We start from the raw sequence: 19,208 nt of genomic DNA, 5'->3' as shown, positions 1-19,208 counted from the left end.
ATAGCTCTTATTAATGAATGTGCTGCTTTTGTGACTGTTGGCAAAATGTGGACAAGGACAGAAGATTACATAGCTCTGTTTATAAAAGCCCAAAGTAGAAGCAATACAAATGTTAGTGAATCTAGTAAACAATGGTTAACTTTCCCAGCGCACAATGTTGCATCCTGAACCCCCAGTCATTAGTGGATGACGAGAAGGAAGAAGCAAAATTACCAGCCTAAAGCAGTGATTCCATTCCTAAAAGCCTATGGACCTAAAGGGGCAGTATCATAATCACTTTGAACACTTAAATAATTCAGAGCAGTGTCCCAGAGGGCTTTATGATGGTTTTTGGATGTGAACCACAATTTGCAAGTGTAACCAAAAGAGTTAGCACTGAGGTGGGCATTTGCATTTATAGAAAGTTGTCATTTTTGGCTTTAGGCAAAGGTTTTCAACCATAGCTGCACATTACAAACACCTGGGATGCCTTCAAATTAAAGGCATGCCAAGCCTCACCTCTAGAGATGCTCATATAATTAGTCTAGACTAGGCCCTGATATCTGCATTCCTAAAAGCTCCCAAGGTGATTCTAATGTACAGCCAGGATTCAGAAATATTGTATAGACATCCTTTTAAATTCAATCCATGGAAATTATTGGAAATGTCTCCCTTGGGTCCCTAACTCAAGTCATTTCCTTTGCCTTCTATTACCCTACTCTACCTCCCACCCAAGCCAGGAGATAGATTCTTTTTGCTGGAGTGAATTTTTTCCCACTTAGTTTTTATGAGTTTGACTTTTATGGAAATGCCTATTGGAATGAGTTCACCTTGGAAGGCCTTCAAAGGGAATAATGGGTGGTAAGATGTTTACAGCATGATTCATTCCACCATCCTATTTATCTTCTCAATGAGCAAAATAGCTTACACAGTCTTTAAAACTGCTTTTTGTTAACCAAGATAACTAACTTCCTGGGCTTACATAGTAGTGGGAATTAATTCTTTGAGCATGTCTAAAACAGGTCACCATGAAAGTTAGTTTTAAGAACTAAAAGGAAATACTTATGAATCATGTTGCCTGTTTCCTGGCAACTCAAGCTGACTTGTTCCCTTAATCCACAATTGCCATCATTGCTTTCTTTCCTAAAAATTGATCACTTTTTCCAGAATTGAGAGTTGTCTTTGGAAGTGATTCAATGCTAGGTCAAAAGCAGGACAATGCTTGCTAATCATTCTGTCATCAGTTTGAGACCTGAGTTTGATGCATAATTTATTCTCTCAAAATAAAAGAAAACAAAGCACCTATTTTTTTTTAAGTGAGCCAAGAACCTAAGGGGATTACTGGACTGTTGCCACGTTACAGATATGCACAGGGAACAAACACAGGTCCACTTATCTCTAGAATATCATAGATACACGCGTTTTCAGCTTCAGACAATTGCAGTTGAGAAAAAGAAAGTAGGAGGAAATTCTATGCTTTGGCCTTCAATTAATTGGGTCCTTAAGGAACCAAAGGCTGAGAATACTAGTTTTAGAAGCAAAATAAAGTTATGCCTCAGAATACAAAGCTGTAAGGATGCATACAACCCCCTTTCATGGGAGATTATAATACAGTTTGTGGTGGATCTCTTTAAAATGGGCCTCAGTCTAGGGTTGCATTTGTATTCCTATTGCAGGGGCTTTTGATGTAAGGGTAATGGATATAACCAATGGGGTGTTGATGGTGATCTTGCTTGTAGATATTCAGCATTTCAGCCCCAACTGTCTGGTTGTTACTGCAGTGATATTCTTGAAGGAAGCAATGCCCATTAGTAATTGCAGCACAAAGCAAGTCCCAGAAAATGTCTGTCTTATTTCAAGGATATGGTGTTTAAACTTTAAAGTGTTTTCTATGAGTTGTTGAGTCTGAAGATAGCGAAAGAGCAGTGTGGTGGACAGCCACTAGGACTACTTCCCATTACCCTCCCTTAGTGTACCTACCCTTATGTGATCCCTGTCCCTTAGAGTGTAGGCAGGACTTGTAGTTGTTTTCTAAGCTGAAACAACAGAATATGACAAAGTTGGTGAGTATCACTCCCCTAATTGGTTTATGTTACATAGCAAAGATGATGAGCTGTTACTCCCATTTACCTCATGTTGCATAAGATTCCATCTAAGCAGACTAAAACCCTTTGTGGGCTTCACGAAGTCGGAAGCCATGTTGGAAAAGCTCATGTGTCCAGGAACTGCAGGGGGCCTCTAGGAGTTGAGGGTAGTTTCCAGGTAAACAGCCAACAAAAAGCTTGAGCCCATCAGTCATACAACCACAATTAATTTCCAACAACCTAAAAAAACTTAGGAGCTGATGTTTCCCCAGTCAAGCCTTCAGATGAAGAATACAGCTCACCTGACTTACTGATTATAGCCCTTTGAGACCAAAAGCAGAAGGCTGAGTTAAGCCACATCTAGACTTCTGACTTCCAAAAAGTTTGAGAAAATAAATGTGTTTTGTTTAAAGCCACTGATTTTGTGGTATTTTATTATTCAGCCATGGAAGACTAATATAAGCAGAGACGTCCTGCAGGCTTTTAAAAGAACAAATTTGCCGAGTTGGCATTTGCTTATCTGAACCAGGTAATTAAGAAAAATGGCAACTTAAATCTGCAACAATATACCGTCCTCTGACTTGACAGTGGAGTCTAATAAAAGGGAGAATGTTCACTCATTGCTACCAGAAACCAAAGGTTGGGGAGTGGGGGTGTGGTAGAAATAAACTTTTATGTTATATTCTTACCTGCTCTCACTATAACACTTTGACATTAATGCTATCTTTTTACTATTTGTTCTCATAAATTTTCATCAGAGAGAAGGGAGAGTAATCTTCATTTCCTGTCAATGAAAGTATTGTTTTCCATTCTGTATTTCTCAAGGATCACTTCAGAAAGGTAACAAAGGGTTTTATTACAGACGTTGGGCTTCTGGAGCTTGATAATTTATTCCCCTTGTTATTCACTATTCAGTTAGAGCTCAAGGAAGGTGCCTCGATCTGTAAAGTAGGACAATGATCTAATATAATCCAAATCAGTGGATAGTAAAAAGGATGCATCTCATATGATGTGGAATTCAATTAAGCATTAAGCACATTGGTTGGTAAAGAAGCAGCTCTGGGCCAGGCGCGGTGGCTCAAGCCTGTAATCCCAGCACTTTGGGAGGCCGAGGCGGGTGGATCAAGAGGTCAAGAGATCGAGACCATCCTGGTCAACATGGTGAAACCCCGTCTCTACTAAAAAGACAAAAAAAATTAGCTGGGCGTGGTGGTGCGTGCCTGTAATCCCAGCTACTCAGGAGGCTGAGGCAGGAGAATTGCCTGAAACCAGGAGGCGGAGGTTGCGGTGAGCCGAGATCGCGCCATTGCACTCCAGCCTGGGTAACATGAGTGAAACTCCGCCTCATAAAAAAAAAAAAAAAAAAAAAAGCAGCAGCTCTGTATTATTTCATACATATTGTGCAGCTGTTAGAAAGACATTATTCATTGCTTTCTCTGACAAAAATGTAATTGTTTTGTTTACATATTTATTAGGATACTACTAATTTTATTTTCTATTATCATCTTGGAAGTAGCTATATAAAAGTAAACAAAAATACTTAAAAGTATCCATTGATATCAAGACAGGAAAAAATGTAATTTCATCAAGAATTCTATTTGGATCAGGACCTTGGCTGATTTTTTGCCAACTGCATAGAAGCACTTACAGTGTGTCACAGGGCTGCTTTCCTTTTATACAAAATGAGTAATCTTGAAATTTAAATATACTTCTAGCAGGTGGCCATTGCTCCTCAGTCATAGCCTAAATCATTGTTTCAAAAATAATAACTTTTAAAAATTGACAGTGATACATATTACCAGCACATACATGTAAGTGATATGTGAGAAAATGAGTGTGTGAAGATTTATCTACCTATACCACACACACACACACACACACACACACACACACACACACACACACACCCCTTTGGGGACTCAATTTTATTCCATTGATCCATACATCTCTCCTTATCCCAGTACTGCTGCTCTATTGAGTACTGTAGCTTTGTAGTAAGTTTTGAAATTGGGAAGAGTGACTTGTTCTTTTTCAACATTGTTTTGGCTATTTTGGGTCCATTGCATTTACAAATGAATTTTAGGATCAGCTCGTGAGTTTAATCCAAAAATGAAGTTGGAATTTTATTAGGGATTACGTTAAATTTGTAGATCAATGTTGAGCATATTGCTACTTTAATTCTATTAAGTCTTTTAATTCATGAAAACACTTATTTACATATTCATTTACTTCCTTTTGGCAATACTTGCAGTTTTCTTGATAAGTATATTTCTACTTTGTTCTTATTGTACATGAAATTATCTTAAAGATTATTAATTGCTAATGTTTACAAATACAATTGAATTTTGTTTTTTTCTATTTTGTAAAAACATTGCTTTTTACAATTGAAGTTTGAATATGCATCTTGTATTTTTTAACTTACTAAACTTGGTGACTAACTCTAAAACTTTTTTGGTGGATTCCTCAGGATTTTTTTATATATAAGTTTATGCCATTTGCAAATAGAGACAATTTTCTTTTTTCCTTTCTAATATGGATATCTTTTACATTTTTTTCTTGCCAAATTTCCTGACTAGATCCTCCAGTGATGATGTTAATAGAAGTGTTGAGGAAGGACATTTATGCCTTGTTCCTGGAGAGATCAGGAACAAAATTTTTGGTATTTCACCATTTAGTATGAAGTTAGTTGTGTGTTTTCTTTCCGTTGTTTTTATTTGAGACAGAGTCTCGCTCTATTGCCCAGGCTGGAGTACAGTGGTGTGATCTTGGCTCACTGCAACTTCAGCCTCCCCAGGTTCAAGCAATTCTCCTGCCTCAACTCCCAAGTAGTTGGGACTACAGGCATACACCACCATCCCCGGCTAATAGTTGTGTGTTTCCACAGAAAACTTTAGCATGTTCTATTTCTAATTTTTTTGAGTGCTTTTCTCATGAAAATGTGTTAGATTTCATCAAATTATTTTTTGTGCCTTTTGAGATGTGTGTCTTTGTCTTTTGTTAATAATGCAGATTTTGTCCTTTGTTAGTATTATGTATTATGTTAGTTGACTTTCATATGTTGACTCAACCTTGGGTTCCTGAGATGAATTCTACATGGTTATGGTATATATTATTGTGTTTCTTGATTTAGTTTGTTATTTTTGTTGAGGATATTTGTGTCAATATTCGTAAGAAATGTTTACCTGTATTTTTTCTTTTGAAATCTTTGATGTCTCCCATCAGAGTAACAGGCCTCATAATATGAATTGAAGTGTTGTCTTCTGGTCTAATTTTTGGCAGATTTGTGAAGGATTTGTGCTAATTTTTCTTTAAATATACGGAAGAGTTAACCGGTGAATTTGGCACTGGACCTTTGCTTGTGGGAAATTTTTGTTGTTTAATTACTAATTCAATCTCGTTATATGTCTATCCAGAATTTCAACTATTAAAAATCAGTTTTAGTAGTTTGTGTATATATAGGAATTTATCCACTTCATCTAAGTTATCTACTTGATGACATAAAAAAAGCCATAATTCTTTAAAATCCTTTCTTTTTCTCTAAGGTCAATAGTAACATCCCCTCTTTCATTCTTAATTTTGATTTCCTCTTGTTTCCTTCATTATTCTAGCTAAAATTTTGTGAAGTTTGCTTATTGATTTAAAATATTTTGTTATGTCAGAAATTGAAAAACCAGAGAAAACTTATTTTATCTCTAATATTTATTACTTTCTATCTCTATTTGCTTTGGATATTAATCTACTTTTCTTTTTCTAGTTTCATAAAATGAAAGAACAAGTTATTGATTTGAGATCTTTTTAAATATGGTGTTTATGACTATATTTTTCTAATTTTTATTACTGTATTTTCTCATAATTTTCTCAAGGACTGTCTTTGTTGGATCCAAAAAGTTTTAGTATTTTGTGTTTTGTTTTTATTATGTCAAATTTTCTGACTTTATTGTGATCTCTTTTTGGACCCCTTATTTAGGAGTGTGTTAACTTCCACGTTTCTCTGAATTTTTAAAATTTCCTTGTTATTCACTTTTAAGTTTATTCTATTGTGGTAGGAGATAATACTCCATATGATTTCAATTCTTTAAATAGATTGAGATTTATTTTATTGGCTAATATATACTCTCTCCTCGAGAATGTTACATGTGTGCTTGAGAACCATGTGTATTTTGTTATTGAGTGAACTATTCTACAGATATTTGTTAGGTCTAATTGGTTTATGGTTTTCTTAAAATCTTCTATTTCCTTGATTATCTTTGTTTTCTTCAATATTTATTGCAATTGGGTAACTGAAGTCTCTATTATTAGACTTCCTTCATTGCTTCCTTCAGTTCTGCAGTTCTGCCTATGTTTGTTACACATATTTTGGGGCTCTTTTGTTAGAAGCTTATATGTTTATATACTTAAATCTTAAAGTTTTGATAGATTTAATATTTTAAAGTGCTTTTTAATCTCTAGTAACAAGTTTTGTTTTTGAGTTGATTTGTCTAATATTATACTCACTCCAGTTTACCTTTATTACTATTTCCTGGTATATATTTTTTCATCTTTTTACTTGCAAACTATTTTTGTCTTTGAATCTAAAGTGTATCTATCATGGATGGTATATAGGTAAATCATGTTTGTTTTTAATTTTTACTTTTTATCATACTGTTTAATTCAATTGTAATATTTACTACAGTTACATTTAATGTAGTTACTGATAAGACAGGATTTACATCTGCCATTGGTTATTGTTTTCTATTTGTCACATATTATTATTCTATTTCTTCATTACTATTTTATTTTGTAATAAATGAATATGTGCTACTGTATCATTTTATTTTTTGACAATATTATTTCAAAAATTTTTTGTTGGTTGCTCTGAGGGTTGCAATCAACATAATTTATGACATCCTACTTTGAATTAATACCAACCTAATGCAATATTTTGCAATTGAATATGCCAAAACTTTACTCTTATATAACCTCATTCCTTCCTCCCCAGTTTGTGCTGTTACTGTCATGCACAAATTTACATATTTGTGCATATAAAAGTATGTATATCAACTCAGTTTTATAACTAGTACTTTATGCTGTCATTTTAAAAAAATAATTGTTTTAGAAGAAAAACAATTATTAAAATAAAAATATATTTATAATTCATGCTTTATATTTATCTTCATAATTATCTTTAATCATTCTCTTTTTCATGTCACTGTCTAGTGTATTTTCATTTAATCCTTAAGGATTAAAGCCTTAGACAAGGCTTTATGGCAGCTCTGCTATAAAACAAATTTCTCTCAGATTTGTTTACTGCACAGCATCTTAATTTCACCTTCGTATTTAAAGAAGAGTGATATTGACATAAAAATTATTATTTGACAGTCTTTTTCTTTTTAGCTGTCTTAATGTCATTTATCTTCTGGTCTCCATGATTTCTGATATTAAATCAGCCGTTAATCTTATTGAAAAACACTTGTATATAAAGAGACACTCTTGTGCTACTTTCAAGATCCTCTCTTTGTCTTTGACAGTTTCATGTGCCTAAGTGTAGTTACCATTGAGTTATACTACTTGGCATTTCCTGAGCTTCTTGGCTATGTAGGTTAGTGTTATTCTCAAAGCTTGGTAAATGTTTTCTCATTGTTTCTTTGAATATTCTTTCCCCTTCTTCTTTCTCTTCAATTCAGGAATTCCACAGAATGTGTATGTGTACTTGTTACATTTGATGATGTCTCACAGGTCTCTAATTACCTCTTCATTTTTCTTCATTCTGTTTTTTTTCTGTTTTTAAGAATGGATAATCTCAATTGACCTGTCTTCACTTTGCTGATTCTTTCTCCTGGCTGTTCAAATCTGCTGTTGTAGCCCTCTAGTGATTTTTAAAATGTTTCATTGTTGTATTTTTTAACTTTCACTAATTTCTTGAATGACATTTGTGAGCCCTTTATTTCCAGTTTGTGACAATGAGGAAACACCCCTGTTCTGTTGCTTAGTATTTGATTAGGTTATCCATTTAAAAAGTTGATCTAACTCAGCTATTTAAACTGAAATGGAACCTAAATTTCCAACATTGTGTTTACATGCTTGGGAAGACAAAGCTCTAACTATAAAGAAGATCTTGCCAAAGAGATTATCATCAGTGCTCTTTGCTGCTTTTAATCCTAAAGCAGTAACTTCTACCTTACTCCTGTACTTCCTATTTTTTAACTATTAACTTAAAATTAAATCAACTTGACAACGTTACCTTTCTCATGCAGAATAGCTTTTAAAACATTCTTGTTCCAGGTGAACCTATTTTTTGAAAATTTAAATTATACAAATAAAAAAAATCAATGGATAGAAAAAAAGAAATACAGTTGTAGAAAATGAAAAAAATTAAGACCACCTCAGATTATATCATCAAGATATGATCATTCCTAAAACTTTGTCATATATACTGATTTTTCCCATGTATGTACATAAATTTATGTACAATGTATCAAAATACATTATGCTATAACTCATCATTTATTGTTTTTAATAGAAAATATATTCTATATGTGACATATTCTTACATTTTTAATGGTTGTCTATTATTTCACTTGTATTCCTATGATTTGAAGAATCACAGCTATCAGACCTATAGATTACCCACACTAATTCCAATAATTAGTAATCATCAGTAACCAATTGTGGCAATAAATTAGCTTCAATATATATTTGGATATTTGTAAATTTGCTTTGAGAAATTCACAGAACTGAAATTGGTGGATCTAATGTCTTTTATTAGACCCTTGATATGAATAACTATAATTCTAGTATGTTCCTAGAAATCAGCACAGCAATTTATAGTGTAACTAATAGATTGAATATAAATTTATAATAGGAAACTGATTTCCCTATTAAACAATACTGGATCTTCCCACTTTTTTAGATCTTTCTGTTTTACATTTTTAAACAATAATTCTTTGAAAACTGGAGCATGTATACTTATTTTTATCCATTTTTTAGATGTACTTTTCTCCCCCCCACCCCAATATTTTTGTATACATGTTCCTGTAGCATTTGGGGTTATTTTTTTCCCCACTAATTTGCAAAACCTTTTTATATATTCAGGATATTTAGTCTTATTTTTCTATACATATAGCTTGTTTGGCTTTTAAGGCTGTATGTTAGTTTTGGGTTCTTCAGAGAAACAGAACCAATAGGATGTATATATAGAAAGAGATTTATTTTAAGGAATTAGCTTACATGATTAAGGAGAATGGCAAGTCCAAAATCTGTAGGGAGGACTGGTAAGATAGAGATCATGAGGAGATGATGTTGCAGATCAAGTGTGAAGAATGTCAGCTGGTAGAATTGCCTCTTGCTAGGGGGGAGTGGGGAGGTCAGTCTTTTGTTGACTGGATGAAACCCACTCACATCATAGATGGCAATCTGCTTTATTCAAATTCTACCAATTTAAATGTTAATCGCATTCAAAAATACTCCCATAAAAATATTCGATACCATGTTTGACGACATATCTAGGTACCATGGCCCAGGCAAGTTGACACATAACATTAACCATCACAAGTTGTTATATTGTTCTGAACTCTTCTGTCATGTTTTGACCCCATCATGACCCTTCCGGGAAGAAAAATTTTATAAATGCTTCTCTCATAGCTAACACTCAAATTTTAATTTCTGTGTAATTACTGAGGTATACAGGGTGAGGTTTAAATACAATTATTTGTGTGTGAGTGTGTGTGTGTGTGTGTATAGATATACCCACTATATGTAGAGAGAACTGTATATATAGTATGTGTGTATATATAGAGATATCTCTCTGTATTTTGCTATATATAGATATTGCATCCTCTCTATATATGTATATAAACACATTTTATTTAGCATATATAGTAATATAAATTTAGGGAATCATAGCTATCAGATCTATAGACTTCTCACACTAATCACAATCATTAGCAATCATTAGCAACCAATCATGGAAGTAAATTAGCTTCAATATGTATTTGCATATTTAAACATTCACTTTGAGAAATAGAATTGAAATTGATGGATCAATGACAATCTGAAGAATTGATGACAATTCTTCACACTTCAATTGATGGATCAATTTCAAGTGTCAGAAAGAGAGAAAATTAGGCAATTTATCTTGCATGATACGACGAATAGAACCCACCCAAAAATGTCTAGATCCTAATCTCCTGAACTTGTGAATATATTGCCTTACATGGCAAAAGGAATTTTGCAGATATGATTAAGCTAAGGATCTTGAGATGGAACATTATTCTAAACTATTTGGCTTTGCTCAATGTAATCATGGGTCTTTATAATAGTGAGGCAAGAGGGACAAAGTCAGAGAAGGTTGTATTGTAACATAAGCACAAGTTGGAGTCATGTGCTTTGAAGGTGGAAAAGGAGCTATGAGCCAAGGAATGCCAGCAAGTTCTAAAAGCTGTAAAAGGCAGAGAAATGAAAACGTACCACCTCCAAAATGGATGCTGCCCCATGGACACTTGAATTTAGCTTACTGAGACTAATAGTGGATCTCTAACCTGTAGAACCGTAAGAAAATAAATTTATGTTGTTTTAAGCCAAAAGTTGTTTTTAAAAAATAATTTGTTATAGAGGCACTAGGAAGCTAATACATACCATTTATTGAATAATTTATCATTTTCTTCACTGATCTAATAGTCAGCATTTATCATGGCTGTTCCAGGAATAATAATTAGCAAACGACAAACTGATGTATTTTAATCTTAAATCATGTTTCCTTGTAGCTTTCAATCACCAAGACCTAACTCCCAAGTTGTTTTTTTTTTTTGTTTGTTTGTTTTGCCTCAAGTAAGGAAAAGTAGCTACTTGACTTATTTAGCAAGACAATCAGTTTGGTAACCAGAGAGACTTCTCCAAAGTTCTTTTACCTATTACATCCAGACAAGGCCTTGCTGCTAAATACTACAACGATATGACACAAAGGCTGTTAAAAGAAGCCAACACTTTTTAATTCAGTGTGAATTAAAAGGATGGAAGAGAGGAGAAAGCACTTAGGAAGGACTCTCCCACATGTACCCTTAGCTACCTCTCTCAGAATGAGTCGCTTTCCTTCATACTCTGGAAGAAATTTTTCCACCTAGACTCCCACCTTACAATGTGAGGCCCAAGCAGAGTTAAAGGGGAACTATGTCCCAGAGTGAGAAGAGAAATAATTTAATAGCTTCCCTCACCAGCCTCCCTAGGAAAGCCTTTGTATAGTTGAACACAAAGTTGAGAATCAGTAGATCCACAACACTCATCACTGTAGTAGTGACAACCTAGCCAGAGACTAGAAAGGGAATATTGAAAGCTTCAGAAGGTCTTTTTTTTACTGTTAATTAAAAAAAAATCTGTATATTTAATTAATAATAATTATACACTTATGAGATATTATGTGGTCTTTTGATACTAGCTAGATTCAGCACAAAGAAGGCTGCTTGAGCAGGTAGGGTCTATGAGGTTAGAAAAAGCCCACTGAATATGTTCAAAAGCTGGAAAAAAAAATAGACCACAGATTCATCAGCTAGCACTGGGTCTAACCTGCCATATTTCTCCTGTGGGTCATTTCAGCAGACTCTTGTTTCCCTGTTTTTACTTTTTGTCTCTGTGCAGTCCATCCTGCACACAGCAGCAAATATTTATCAACCTTTTGCTCAAAATTCTCCAATCATTTTCCACTTAAAGTAAAAGCCAAAGTCCAATTTGATGTAACTGCTATCATCTTTCCTACCTCAATTTCTACAACTTGCCCTGTCAATCATTCTTCTTCAGCTACCCTGGCCTCCTCTGCTGTTCCTCTACCATGCTAAGCACACTCTCACCTCATGGGCTTTGCACTTTCCTTTTCCTTTCCTGGAATGCTCTTCTTCCAGGCATACACATGACTCATTTTTTCCAATCTTTGCTTAAACATCACCCTATTAGACTGTTATTTCCCCACTAAAGCATATAAAAAAGCACACGTGATGACTTACTCTCCATATTCTTTTTCCTGCTTAATTTTTCTTCTTCTCGTGTATCATCTGACGTATGATAAATTTATTTCGTTATTATTTATATCTGTTCCCACTAAAATATGAGGGGAACCATGTGTGGGTCATGGCAAAGACCCAATATATATTTGCGTATTTTAATGAATTAATCACCCATAGCCAACAGAATTGTAGCATGGTGAGGATATGTCTATTATGTAATACTGAGGAATGAAGTGTGGCCACTTGGGATATCTCTATTTTTTAACTCAAGTTTTTCTTACCAACTTTAAATAAGGGCGGGCCATGTCTGTGCACTTCCAAATTATGGCCTTGGACTCAATATTTCAGAAATATTTCTTCAATTAAAGACAAGAAATAATCAATTATAAAATTTGACTTTAACCTCAGAAGCTTCTAGTAAAATTTAAATAAGAAGTCATAGAGAAAATAGTTTTGTTGCTTTCACAGAGCAGGAATATTCATGCCATCTTATTCTTAAAAACCTTCCAGTTTCTTTTTTTAAAAAGTAATGTGGCCAGGTGTGGAGGCTTACACCTGTAATCCCAGCATTTTGGGAGGCTGAGGCAGGTAGATCACCTAAGGTCTGGAGTTCCAGTCTAGCCTGGCCAACGTGGTGAAACCCTATCTCTACGAAAAATACAAAATTAGCTGGGTGTGGTGGCGGGTGCCTAAAGTTCCAGTTACCTGGGAGGCTGAGGCAGGAGAATCACTGGAACCCAGGAAACAGAAGTTATAATGAGCCAAGATCATGCTACTGCACTCCAGCCTAGGCAACAGAACAACACACTATCTCAAAAATAAATAAATAAATAAATAAATAAATAAAAGTAATGCACTTTTATTTATTTATAAATAACTCTTCTTCTCACATTGTCCCCTTTTTTTTTTGCCTCCAGTAAAATTAAGCACTGTATGAATGAAAATGTATAGAGATAGTAAAGTACATCTTTTCCAAGTATATTACAAAGGCCTGTGAACATTTCTAAGGTCATGGTCATATGCTAGCCCCCACCCCCAAACATATGCTGACATATCACATGAAATGATGAGCTATTTTTTGGTATGTTGGAAAAGTCACTATGATTCAGTCATGTAAGTAAATGGTACTATGAGGGAAGAGCTTACCAGCACAACATACTACCATGAGTCCTCTGAATCCCAATCCATTGTCTTGAGACAGAGGATCTTCAAACAAGTAATTTATAAAAGTTATGACTCAACTCTATTTGCATATAATGGGGAAATAGATGTAAAGATCAAGTTTCAAGGGAAATATTACATATGACTGTAAGGCAAAGTTAATCTGTTTCTATCCTTGACCATGAAAATCTCAAAACAGCATAGTTTCTCAAAAGCAGATCAAACCTGAGCCTCAGAAATGTAGACTGGAAGGCTCAGCGTGAAATTTTTTTTATCTTTGTCTAGCTTGAACTAGAGAGCATGTATGCTAGGATGGAAAGAGTCCTCGTCTAAGAATAAGAGAACCATAAGTTCCATCCAATTAGATCAGTAACTATGACTTCAAATGCCCATGGGTTTCAGTTTCTTCATAAGCAAAACAATGGGGTTGCACAAATGACATTGGGGGCCCATTTCTGACTCTAGCTTATCATAAGTCTGACAAAATTACCAAAAATATAACTTCTGATGAAACTTTAAAAATAATTTCGATGTTTGGATATGCTAATTTTAACTGGGAGAAGACTAAAAGAAACTGAACCCATTTGGGATTACTATCTGACTCATAGTAATAGGGAGATAATTTGGCAATTTGACAAGTGAACATAATGAACATTTTAGAAAACTCCTTCTGGTCCAACCATATGTGAATTCCAAAACCCACATTAAATTCTTTCCTTTGTGAGAAACTTTTCCGGATTAAAAATGTAAGAATTCCTCATGACTTCAAAGCTTCAACCGATTGGATCCAAGCTTTCCAAATATGCTCTCCAAATTAAAAAAAAAAAAAATTCTAAAACAGTACATTAAAATACTTTGCCAATATTTTCTCTTTTTTTCTACTGAAATAGTAAACATCTGAACAAAGAGACTATTTCTCACTTTTTCTTTTACATTTCATCAAGTGACTGGTTTTAAGCTCATGTTCATGGTTTGGGTTTTGAATGTTTTATTATTTTATTACTGTGAATAATGTATCTTGTAATATCAGGTTCTTTCTGCTTTTATTCTTATAACAGCAGATTCCTGCTGTTCCATGAATTAATATTAACTGTGTTTCTGGGAATATGATGATAAAATGAAAGAATAATGATCACTGACTGATGAATTTATTGGAAGTGGTTTCACTTAGTTTTAGATTGTCAGCATCTATTCTGTTAACAGTATTGGATTTCTATTTTTAATACATTAGATTTATCTTTAAAACAAATGAACACTGGAGTCTACCAATGTCATAGATGGGCTCCTGCATACTAACCTTTACACCACATTTTGCCTATAATTTATTTTTTTCTCTGACATGTTTAAACAACTTTCTGAACTCCAGATGATTTGGTTCATAACTTTCTTGAGACATAAAAGTGTTGGCCCTAGCATATAATGTATTCCTGCAACCAAAGACAGCCAGAAATGTTCTGTAATGTTCCATATCTAATTCCAGGAAAAAGCCTTTTCAGTTGTCTAGAATGTTATATAGTCTAATAGAATTCAGTGAAGTTTATTTTATGCTTATATATTGCTTCAGAACAAGAACAAATGGTACATCTGTATATAAAAGTTAATTTTTCAGGGCACGCTTCATTCTAACATTAAATTTAAAATGCCCTTTGAAGACCCTTTTAAATCTGAGAAAACAACAAATCGGAAACCCTTGCATACATAAGGTTTATCTAGGTGCTGTGAAGAAATTTTGCCCAGTTAAAGTCATGGTCCTCTAGAACTAGTGTTTCAGAAGGCAGCTCTGCAAATCTAGAGAGGATATAAGTCAGGAGATGGCAAATAGGGGAAAGTAACTAACTGATTATGCATTTTCCTCTTCACATAGAAAGACTGTTTTAGAGGAGGTATTGCCTGAGGAAATCAGTCACACATCCTGGCAATTTATAATAGTAACGGCAGAAAACATTAAAAGAGTGGGGAGATTAGAGCATTGGTAAGAAGGATTTTTCTGTTTCTACAAAGACATCCTTAGGTAGGTCCGTCATGTCATCACATTAAATGTGAAAAGCATGTAGTTAGACTTGGAATTTTTCTATGGTAAGTGCTGGAAAGAATAACACCATTTTAAAACTAAAAAATAGAGAGTAAAATTTAAATGGATTATGAGAAAAAGGTACTCTGCTCATCACAGGCATAAAGTAGTGATGAAAACTAAAAGTAACTTCAACATTCTGTTTTTGCACAAGTAGTAAAAAATGCTAATTTGTTATGAACACTCAAAATTAGCCAATTTTGTGATTCAGTTAAAGATGCTGGACAAAGAGCTACTGAATTTTTCATAGTGCCTCAAATAGATCACTTACATTGGGAAACCTCTCTGATGTTGATACAGTTTGGCTCTGTGTCCAACCCAAATCTTACGTTGAATTGTAATTCCCAGTGTTGGAGGAGGGACTTGGTGAGAGGTGATTGAATCATGGGGCAGACTTCCCCTCTTGCTGCTCTCATGATACAGTTCTCAGGAGATACGGTAGTTTCAAAGTGTGTAGCAGTTCCCCTTTGCTCTTTCTCTCTCCCCTACTCTGCCATGGTAAGACATGCTTGCTTTCCTTTCATCTTCTGCCACGATTGTAAGTTTCCTGAGGCCCCCCAACCATGCTTCCTGTACAGCATGTGGAACTGAGTCAATCAAACCTCTTTTCTTTATAAATTACTTAGGCTCAGGTAGTTATTTTTCTTTTTATTCATTTTTTATTTTTTTGAGACTGAGTTTCACCCTTGTTGCCCAGGCTGAAGTGCAATGGTGCAATCTCAGCTCACCACAACCTCTACCTCCCAGGTTAAGCAATTCTCCTGCCTCTGCCTCCCAAGTAGCTGGATTACAGGCACGTGCCACCACGCCTGGCTAATTTTGTATTTCTAGGAAAGACAAGGTTTTTCCATGTTAGTCAGGCTGATCTCAAACTCTCGACCTCAGGTGATCCACTCACCTCAGCCTCCCAAAGTGCTGGGATATCAGGTGTGAGCCACCATGCCCAGCCTCAGGTAGTTCTTTATAGCAGTGTGAGAAAAGACTAATACAGATGTTGATCTGGACTGGACACTGACTCTGTTTATATTGTGGCATTACAAAAATTGTGATTGCTGAACAGTTACCATGCTCTGGGATAATTTAATTTCTATAGCCAATTAGAATTGTTCCACTTGCCAGAATCCCAGAGGACAGTGAACTCCGTATCTTCTAGTCTCCTAATTTGTTTCATACACGCTCCCATATTACTGTCCCTGGAAAGCTTAAATATTAGCAAGAGAAGATGAGGATGCTCATTCCTTCTCCAGTTGTAGCCATTCATATAGTCTCATTTGTTCTTCCTAATGCACATGATAATTGTCAATTTAATTTTGCAAAGTTTTTGTTCAATGTCTGCCTTTTCTTCTGTATATGAGAATCTTGTTGATAGCCAGCACATTTGTCATATAATAGATGCTCAAGGATTATAACCTGAATGAATAAGAAATCAGTTAGTATTCCTCAGTTTGTATTCATATCAGTCTCTCGTTATAAACTCAGCATTGTGACTCTCCAATGAGCAATATGCTACATGGTTCCGACCTCAAAGAACAGAAAACTTGATTGAAATGTACAAAATAAATGAAATAAAATTGAGTGTTTGAATGTATGGCACTGAATGAGATCATCCTCAGGAACAAATGTAAAATAAGTTTCTGGAAGCAGGCAGTGCATGAACTGAGTTTAGAGGGTCAAGATGTATTGAGAGGGAGTGGAGTAGAATCAAAGCATAGATAAATGCAGAGTCAAGACAATCTATGGAGCTTAGCATTGCAACTGTTTTTTCTAGTTTATAACATTAAGACTTCTCTTTACTTGTGAAATTAAGGGCCTTCAAAAAAGTGGTGTATTTTGCTACTTCAACAACATGATCACTACTAAGGAAACAGTCACTGAGTTTGACTAAATGAGTAACTACCAGGGGCATATGCACAGATAACTTTCTAGGAGAGGGACCGAAGGAAAAGAACCTCAATCCTTGGTGCTGATGCACAGTGAACTGCTGGACTAAGGAGCACCAAATGGATAAAACTTGTAAAAGTCTTTCAAAACGAGTCACATGGCAAAGTTTCACCAAATTATTTCAGTTAAAGCTTTTCTAATTTGCCTGTGGAAATCAATAAATACATTTCAAAAATACCCTAAAACCAATGACAATTAGAACATGAACAAGCTTTGAGGAAAAGCTGAAACTAACTCCTGAGGGGCACTTGGAACAGTTCGGATGACTGTCCACACCTCTACCTGTTTGACCAGAATGGAGTGTGTCTACACTACAGCAAATGGCACTATAACAAGCAAGAAGTGATCCCCAAGGAGGAGGAGTATAAGCTGATGTACGGTGTGCTCTTCTCTATCCGCTCATTTGTCAGTAAGATGTTTCAGCTAGACATGAAGAACAGCTTCCTGGCTTTCCATATTAGCCATTAAAAACTTCATTACTGGCTGGCACAGCAGCTCACACCTGTAATCCCAGCACTTTGGGAGGCCGAGGCGGATGGATTACCTGAGGTTAGGAGTTCAAGACCAGTCTGACCAACATGGTGAAAACCGATCTCTACTAAAAATACAAAGTTTAGCTGAGCATGGTGTCAGGCGCCTGTAATCCCAGCTACTCAGGAGGCTGAGGCAGCAGAATTGCTTGAACCTGGGAGGCAGAGGTTGCAGTGAGCCGAGATCACCCCACTGCACTACAGCCTGGGCAAGAAGAGCAAGACTTTGGTCTAAAAAAACCCAGTAGTTTGGGAGGTCAAGGCAAATGGATCACCTGAGGTCAGGCATTCAAGACCAGCCTGACCAACATAGTGAAACCCTGTCTCTACTAGAAATACAAAAATTAGCTGGGCATGGTGGTGGGCACCTGTAATCCCAGCTACTAGGGAGGTTGAGGCAGGAGAATCACTTGAACCTGGGAGGTGGAGAGTGCAGTATGCTGGGATCATTCCACTGCACTCCAACCTGGGCAACAAGAGGGAAACACCACCTTGAAAACAACCAACAAAAAATAACCCAAAACAAAACTTCGTTATTATGAGACAGCCACTGGGATCAAAGTTGTCATGAATATTGACTTGGGCATGGGACCTATCAGAGATGTTCTGTACCACATCTACAGTGCACTGTACAGAGCTAGTGGTGAAGAACGCCTCGTGCTCGCTGGGCCAAGCTGTGCAAAGTGAGCTCTTTCACTCCCAACTGGACTCCTACGTTCACTGTCTGCCCATCTTCTCTGCGTGTGCTGGCTCAAGAAACCCATCTCATGTCTCAGGAGAATTCATGTCTGCCTGGGGCTCTTCCGAACCTGTGCCACCTAAGGGCCCCCACTGTAATTATGACCCTTTACTCCCCTACCCAGAGCAACAGCCAAAAGGCCTGCCCTGATGTTCTCCTCCTACCAGAATGAAGCCCACAGGAATCCCTCCACCTCCAAACCAGGCCCTCTCTCTAGTTTTATCCCCTACTTGATGCTGCAAGAAGCACAGAATAAACTTTTTGTCACTCTTAGAAAAAAAAAAAAAAAGGCTAGGGAAGGTTTTGCTAAAAAAAAAAACAAGAGGAAAGAGAAAGCAGGTAAGGGTAGCAGTGCCCCTACCAATGTGATAAGGATAGAATACACTCTGTGAGAGGAAGGGCTGACTGAGTCCATTTAATTCAGCATTATGTCCCATAGCTTAGCAGAATGCTTTACACATAGATGTTTAATAAATATTTAGTATGTATATGTATAATGATTTTTTTTTACAATCTAATGCATTTTAAATCTCCATCTATGTCATTAAACACTGAAAATTTGTACCATGCAAGACACAAATGAGACTAGGTCATAAAATACATTATGCCTTCTGTTTATTCCCTCTTGGATCACTTACTCTGGAGGAAGCCAGCAATTATATCTTGAGGACTCTGGAGAAGATCATATGGTAAGGAACTGAAGGCTTCTGCCAACAGCCAGTGCCCACTTGC

General features: G+C 35.7%; 1 pseudogene; it reads left to right on the top strand.

Moving 5' to 3' along the window:
* Positions 1-787: 787 nt before the first annotated feature.
* Positions 788-18,626, top strand: LOC116554211 (annotated as a pseudogene).
* Positions 18,627-19,208: the final 582 nt, after the last annotated feature.

Source organism: Sapajus apella, unplaced genomic scaffold, assembly GCF_009761245.1.
Source record: "Sapajus apella isolate SASKATOON/1434 unplaced genomic scaffold, GSC_monkey_1.0 scaffold13, whole genome shotgun sequence".
In the NCBI taxonomy this organism is placed as follows: domain Eukaryota; kingdom Metazoa; phylum Chordata; class Mammalia; order Primates; family Cebidae; genus Sapajus; species Sapajus apella.
Note: the sequence above shows the minus strand (reverse complement) of the source record. Positions and strands in the feature narration are given on the sequence as shown.